This window comes from Gavialis gangeticus, unplaced genomic scaffold (genome assembly GCF_001723915.1).
Source record: "Gavialis gangeticus isolate Ggan-Ray unplaced genomic scaffold, GavGan_comp1, whole genome shotgun sequence".
NCBI lineage: Eukaryota > Metazoa > Chordata > Crocodylia > Gavialidae > Gavialis > Gavialis gangeticus.
In genome coordinates, this window is record NW_017729000.1 from 22507054 (window position 1) to 22514676 (window position 7623).

The 7623-nt window shown below is 51.6% G+C and overlaps 1 protein-coding gene across 1 annotated transcript in view; it reads right to left on the reverse strand.

Moving 5' to 3' along the window:
• The window catches only part of CREBRF (CREB3 regulatory factor), a 40407-nt gene that overhangs the window by 32628 nt on the left and 156 nt on the right, over positions 1–7623 (reverse strand). The window lies entirely within an intron of this gene.

Genomic DNA, 7623 nt, shown 5'->3' on the forward strand with positions numbered 1-7623 from the left:
GGGGGGGGGGGGGGGGGCAGGTTCATGTCTGTAAGCACCCTTTGCGGCCGGCTCCTAATCCCAATCCTGAAGAGCAGGCAAAAACTCCAAACGCTCAGATTTGAGAGAATGCTGCCATTCTGCTATCATGCTTCAACACAGACACTGGACCACTCTCCTTCTCCCAAGGGGAAGCAGCAAGCCTGTAAGCAACTTGCATCTCCACTTGCTCTCCTCCTGGCTTCTACTGAGTTTACTCTCCCCTTACAAATTCCAATTTACCCAGAATGATATGGGTTTTTAATACCCATAAGTAGAGCCTTACCAAATTCATGGTGGAAGTGGTGTGCGTTGTGGCTCCTTTAATCGTGTGTAGTTCCCCCCCTGTTGCTGATTGGTAGAGGGGCCCCGCTTGCAGCTTACTCCTGATCAGCAGGGAGGCAAAAACTGTGGTTTTAAATATGGTGTCATTTTTCCATCCTGCTGCCGATTGGCTGAGAGGCCCCAGTGGCCCTGCTGACCAGTGGAGAGGCAAAAACAGTGCCACGCTTAAAACCACGGTTTTCATTTTCCCACCAAGCAGGAGCAAGCTGCAAGCAAGGTCCCTCTGCTGATCAGCAAAGGGGAGGGCGGGGGTACCTGCAAGATTATAGGAGCCGTAGCATACACCATTTCTGCCGAGAATTCAATAGGGTCCTACCCATAATAATATTATAAAAAAAGAAACCCTGGTCTGCAGCCAAACATAGCATCTTAGATACATGACTTTATGAACTGTAAGCAGTTATCCATACTATTAATAACTCCAAGAAACTACTGCAACAATTTAAGAGAATGTGGTGCTAGTTTATTTTTTTTAAAAAAGTAAGTTCTTGCTTTGTTTGAACACCTGTGCTTGTGTAAGAACTTCAGCCATTTACTCCAAGTGTTTTTGGGAGGTTTCATTTCAGCTTATTACATAAGCAAGTTGGCAGATGCAAGTAACCAATCGGTGCTTTTTCATTGAATGTCATATTTAGAAAAGAATGCAAACAATACCGCTTCACTTAAAAATTCTAAAAGCCCCAAAAACTTATTTCTATTATAAAAGTTAGCTTTTCTGTGAAAAGGAGACAGAGGGAGGTGGTTACATTCCATTTACAGGACAGTTAATAGCTTTCATTTCACCCTTAAGGCCTTGGCCTTCCTGAAAGTAAAAAATCCCTTCCATAGTTTGGAAAACTTATTACTAGAAGAACTTTACAAAAGCACTGTGAAAGTAACTCTTCAGTTCTGAAGCAAAGAAACTGCCAACAAAGAACAACATTGAAACCAATTTCCTTTCCCAGAAAATTCCCCTGAAACTTACACCGAGTCAGAGTAAAGAAGAGAAAATGAAAACAAAACTATGCAGTTATGAAACAGAAGACACTTCTTAGAACCAGCAATGTCACAGGGATGTAGAAAATTGAGAGAGACCATTCCCCTGCTAGCGAGGAGCAAAAAGTTTTTGCGAACAGATCAGCAAAACTGAAGAAATTAATTCTCTGTGCTCCAAAAACTACTGGGCCAGGAAGCAGTGAACTTATTAATAAGTTCTTGTAAACAGTGTTTTCATTAAAAACAGGCTTCTCAACACTGGATGATTTAAATTAACAAAAACAAAGGAAAAACATGGTCAAGTCATTCATTACCATTTACAACATGCACTTTCTCCCAGCAAAATCAGCTGCTGGATATGGGGGGGTGCACACTGTAAAGAAGTGAAGGCAGCAGAGGGCCTGATTCTGCAGGAGCCAAGCTGCGCAGCACCTCTGAGCGAGGTAAGCAGCCAGCAGTACTTGCTGAACCAATTGAGCACCTACCCAGCTTGAGACTTGGGGCCAGGTAGTTTGCCTCAACCAGTAAAGTCAGCCAAGAGTCTCATACTGATGGAGCAGAACTGCCCAGTCTCATTTCTAGAGCTGGGTGGGCCCTTAGCTGACTCAGCAAGCATTGCCAACTGCCCATGAGGATTAAGAAATAGGGCTGGACAGCTCAGCTTAGCCAATGGCTTCAGCCTAGGACAGTGGTCTCCAACCTTTTTAAGTAGATCACCTTTGGCATTTAGAAGTGTAGCAGGGCACTAAGGTGCCTGCTACTTGAAGAGTAGGAATGGTCACCCAGGTGCCGGTTGCCGGGTCAACCAGGAGGAGCTAGGGGAATCACACCTGTTGAGTCAGCTGACCGGAAGAGGCAGGACTGGCTCCTATATAACTTCCAGGCTGAGGCCATGTAGGAGGCCCTTACTTGTGACAAAAGGAGGAGCAGCTCTGCCCTGAGTGAAAAAAGGGAAAAGTCTAAAGGTGGGTGCAGCTGGTCATACGGGGGAAGAGAGGGAGCACTTGTGGGGTGGCTCAGAAGATGTTTTAGCCATGAGACCTGGATTTAAGTTATAGTGTGGAGGCTTGTGTTTGTTGTTTAAACTAGAGGACCAGGAGAGGCTATAAGGGGATGGAGGTGGTCTCATAGGGGGCCCATGGCTGTGTGGGAACCCCAGCCCCAAAGAGAGGGGCAGCAAGAAAGGTACCAGAGAAGGCACAGCATTTTGGGGTGTACTGACCCCGGCGCCTGTGGGGGCATTTCTGAGACAAGGCTGCGGAAGCCATAGCGCCTGTGGGGCGCAACTGAGAGACAAGGGCTACGGAGGGCCGGAGCGCCAGAGGGTGTGCTGAAAGACAAGGGCTGCAGAGAGCCCGAGTGCCAGAGATGGCGCAGTGTGAGATGGACTAAACAATGTCCAGTCCATCAGTGAGGCTTGGGGCGTGGTACAGGGGTAGTTGGAGCCATGCATAGCCCATAAGGGTTCAGAACCCCATTGTATAAACAAGGATCGGGGTAGTAGGAACCGTGACCAGGAAGACGAGAGGCAACCTCCCTTTTACTTTCAGAAGATCAAGATGTGGCAGGACAGAATGAGGGTGTGTTAACGCAAACTTAGCATGGTAGGGGGCGCTAGGGGAGAGCTCAGCAACCCTAGGACATTCCTCCCCCCCAGTACAAAAAGCAACACAAGATCTACCATGTGCTGCCACCACCTCTCTCTTCCACCTAGCAGGTAAGTCTGTGGGGAGGGGCAGATTGAGACAGAGGGAGAAAACATTATTTGGTGGTGCACCTCCCCAGCAGGTAAGTCCCACCCAGCTGGGTCCCACTCAACTGACTCCCGCTCCTGCCTCTACGGCACTGTCCCTCACCATGGGGTACTTGATCTAGCCCCTGCCCCTTCCCTCCCCCATGGATTAACCTGCTGGGCTGGGGCATGCGTGCTGGCACTCGGGCCCCTACCACAGCCTCGGATGTACCGCAAGAGGCTCCGAGGTCTACTGGTTGGTGACCACTGGCCTAGGACTTGGTCCTGCTTGATCTGAACTGCTCTGCCTCTCAAAGTGGGGGATACTGTATCCTGCAGCTAAGGATTAACAGAGCAGCCACAGATTTTTGCCTTTCCTGCCCTCATTCCCCCCTAAAAAACAAACAAAACCACCAAGAAACACCACCTGCAACTGCCTATGTTTTCCCCAAGAAACACCCCCCCCCCCCCCCCACACAAAAGAAACCCTTTCTCCTAATTGTTCCCACTTTTTCTGTAGGCTATCCACAATGAAAGTTAAACTAGTGTACATCTCTAACATTTACTTGCCTTTTACACTAGAGCCAGATTAGTACAGGTTGTGGGGGGTTTTGCCTTCTGGAGATAGGGACATGGCCCTTTTCTGTGGATCTCTCAAAATCATAAAAAAATTAGAGCTAGAAGGGACCTCAGGAAATAGTTTAGCCCAATCCCCTGCTCAAAGCAGGACCATCCCCAACTAGATCATTCCAGCAAAAGCTTTGTTGAACCAGGCCTTAAAAACCTCCAAGAACAGAGATTCTACCACCTGCCTAAGCAACCTGTTCTAGTGCTTCACCATCCTCCTAGTGAGAGAAATTCTCTCATATCCAACCTAAGCCTCCCTTGCTGCAACTTCAGACCATTGCTCCTTGTTCCATCATCTGCCACCACTGAGAACAGTCCAGCTCCATCCTCTTTGGAACCCCCCTTCAGGTAATTTAAATGCTACCTGCATTTTAAGTCTGTCAGCAGCAGGATACTGACAGCCCTCATCCTAATGTGTTACTTATGGAAGGTTAGGGTGCTTTTGACATCCTTGGGCATCAGGGATAATCCTGCTTCAAGCAGGGGGTTGGACTAGACCTCTGGAGGCCTGTTCTAGCCATCTGTTCTATGAGCCTATGAGTAACAATTGAATATTCACATGGGTACTGAAGTTGTGCAAATGAGCTGATACACATAGACATCAGTAGGGGTGCATCAACACGTTTTTTGGGGCTGAAACCGTTACTCTATATTTAAGGAGGCATATCGCTCGATACCAATCCGATTTCCAATACAGCTGCCTCCAGCTGTTAAGTCCAATGCTGTGAAAGGGGAGGGAAGGAGAGAGAAGGGGTGTCAGGGGCAGATCAATGCTCCCCACAGTGAGGGAAGGGGAAGGGGCAGGTGCTGCCCAGGCAGAGGGAGGGGGGTGGGCAGAGCCACAGTTTGTTGGCAGCAGGGGGAAAGGACAACGACAACAGTTGTTCCCACCATTGCTTGCATCCCGGGAGGGCACAGAGCCTGTGCGGGGTGGGGCAGGCTGCAGCCAAGCCTGCACGGGGCTCTTCTTAGTGGGGGCTGGGCTCAGAGTGGGTGCCAGCAGCACAGGGAGGATTCTGCATCCACCCCAAATTTTTACCGCCATTCCACTCCCAGCACCACTGCTGCCACCAGCCATCCAGTCCAGCCCTGACTCAGTACCCTGCCTCCACCTATGTGCCAGGAAGAGCCAGGGCTGCACTTGGAGCAGTGGCAGCAAAATTTGGGGTGTAGCATCCCCCCCCCAGTACTGCCAGCACCTGCTCCAAGCCCAGCCCCCACTGAGAAGAGCCACACACATCCCTGTCTGCAGTCGACCTGGCCTTGCAGAGATCCAGGGGGCACATGCCCCGCCTGTGCCCTGCCAGAATGCAAGCAGCAGTAGGAGCCACCCACCCACCCCCTTCCCCTCACCTGGGCAGTGCCTGCCCCTGCCCCCTCCCTCATCCTAAGTGGCATTGATCTGCTGCCCCCCACCCAGCTTCCTACCACGCCAGGCTTGCCGCCTGGAGGCATCTCTCCACACTGGTGGCTCTGCTTTTCGCTGCCCAAGTGCTGCACTGTGGCTGCACACAGTACACTCATTTATCAGCCCCATCAGGCTGATCCAGTTTTCTTTATATCTGTACCAATCTGATATCAGATCGATGCATCAGTGCACCTCTAGACATCAGTCTACCTTGTATTAATACACTTTTAAAATTTAAGAAGTATATCAGCTTTTAAAGCCTTCTACAAATAAATCCTACTTGTAATATATAGGGTCTGGTACTGATGAAAGTTATGCTTGTTTTACATCAATATTACTTCAAGGAGTTACTCCTAAGTAACACAGAATTGAGAGTATTTCAGTTGACAGTCTAAAGCTTTCAACAATTCATCTGGTATATATTGGGAGTGTCTACACAAGACATTTACTGAGGAGTAGTAAACTAATTAGCTCCATAGTGAATGTCTTGCATCTACATGTACAGCCCTATTAGGCCACAGGAAACTAACTCTGCAGCAGGATAGCACTTCTAAATACAAGCACTATCCTGCTGCAGAGTTTTTTTTCCCCATGTGCAGCAGAGCATATGTAGACACTGAGTCAGCTGGCAGGGACTCAAGGGTGCTTCAGCACAAGGGCTGCCTGCCAGCTAGCCCCACACTGGATCACCCTCATGGCCCAGCCAGCCCCTCCACAGCACACTGAGCCAGGTCAAAGCAGCCCTGGGCTAGAAGGCTGACCCCACTGGGGCCCTTGCTAGCCAGGGCTGCTCTGACCTGGTTCAGTGTACTGTGGGCCCAGGCACGTGTTCCAACAGCAGGGCCGGAAGCAATAAACTGCGGTGCGCCCACTCAGGGCTTGGGAGGGAGGCAGTGGTGGTGGTAGGGGGTGGAAACTAGAGTATTTATTAACTCAGAACAAAAGCTAGAGTTCTGGCCCTGAAATCAGTGTTAAGTCTCTCACTGGTTTTCTTAAATAAATCTTTTTAAAAGTAGCGTTCCTGGCCGACTCACTATTGCACAGCTGTATTAAGGAACTGCCAAGTCAAAGGGGTGAAATTAAAGACACAGCAATAATTTAGGCATGCTACCTAAATACACTATCAAGCCTGCAGAGCTCAGAGGGGAGAAAAAGTTCAGCAGTAAGACTTGAATCATACAATAAGTTCTTAGCAGTCAGGCTCCAGCTCCTCTGGAGCTGAAGAAGATGCAGCTCAGTGGCATTTTGCACCTGTGTGCATCTGGGGCCAGGGCCAGGTGCAAAACTGGATAGACAGCAGAGGGCTGGGGTTGGGGCTGCAATCTGTTCCCCACATACTTCTGCCCAGGGAACACATCTGTCACAGGGGCATGCAGGCAGCAGATCAGGGCTCTGCCCCTGCCCTGGCCCCATGCTGTCATTGCCCCAAGATCTCAGGGTCTCACTGGCCCCACCTCATATCTCACTACTGGACACTGGTCCACACCTACCTGCAGCCCCTTCCCATCCATCTGGGCGCTCGCTGTGCCCCCATGGGTCCAGCCCCTGGTGGTGGGTGCAGGGCAGATGGGCCAGGGTGCTCGCCTCCCCCCGAGAGGACCAAGGCAGTTAATAGCCAACGCTCTCAGGCCTATGAAACTTCATTTATTTACATGACAGGAAAAAGGCGGGAAAGGCGATTACAAGTTACATACTTGCATACCTGCATTGTCTTTAAAATGAAAGCAAACCCAACTGAAACCAAATTAAAAATCCTGTGTTTCAACAGAGATACCAAACAGCTCATCACCTTTTTTTAGATTTAAATTGGTTTTGGGGGGTTTCTGGAGCAGAGAGGCCAGACACCAGCAGACATTGACCATCACTCTTTCGGGAGAGCCACCGGGGAGAGGGAGCAGCTCACAGGACCTGGTGGAGCAAGGCAGCCTGGGGGAATTCAGCTCTTTGCAGCTTCCCTGCCCCAAAGCCCAGCAGCAAGAGCGAGACCCAGGCCTGCTGCTGGCGCCTCAGCCCGCCCAGGAGGCAGGGAAAGGGGCTGCGGCCGAGGAGGGATGTGGGGCAGCCGACAACAAGGCTGCCTCCTGCCCCAGCCTCCCCCGCCCCGACCAGCTAACACACCTCCCTCCAACATGGCTGCCCGCCGCCCGCACGGGGCACAGCCTACCCCGCTGGCGCGGCCCGCCCCGCCCCCCGTGCAGCTCCATTGGGCAACCACTGCCCCGCGCCCGCCCGGATTGGCCCGCGCACCCGCCACTCACGCGCCCAGCTGCTCTGTCAAGCTCGGCTGAGGCGACATGTAAACAAATCCCGCGCTCGGGCTCCTAGGTTGGGCAGCGCCGCTTCCCCCGCGGGGCCAGGCGGCGGGGGGAAAGGCGGTTCCGCTGGGGCTGCCATCTGGGCTGCGACGGCCTCCGTGGCCGCCAGGGCAAAGCAAGGGGCCGCGTCACGCCCCCTTCCCGGGCTGCGCGCTGGGTGCCTCTCGGGTGGATGTAGCCCGCCGCGCCCCGGGCGCCTGCGG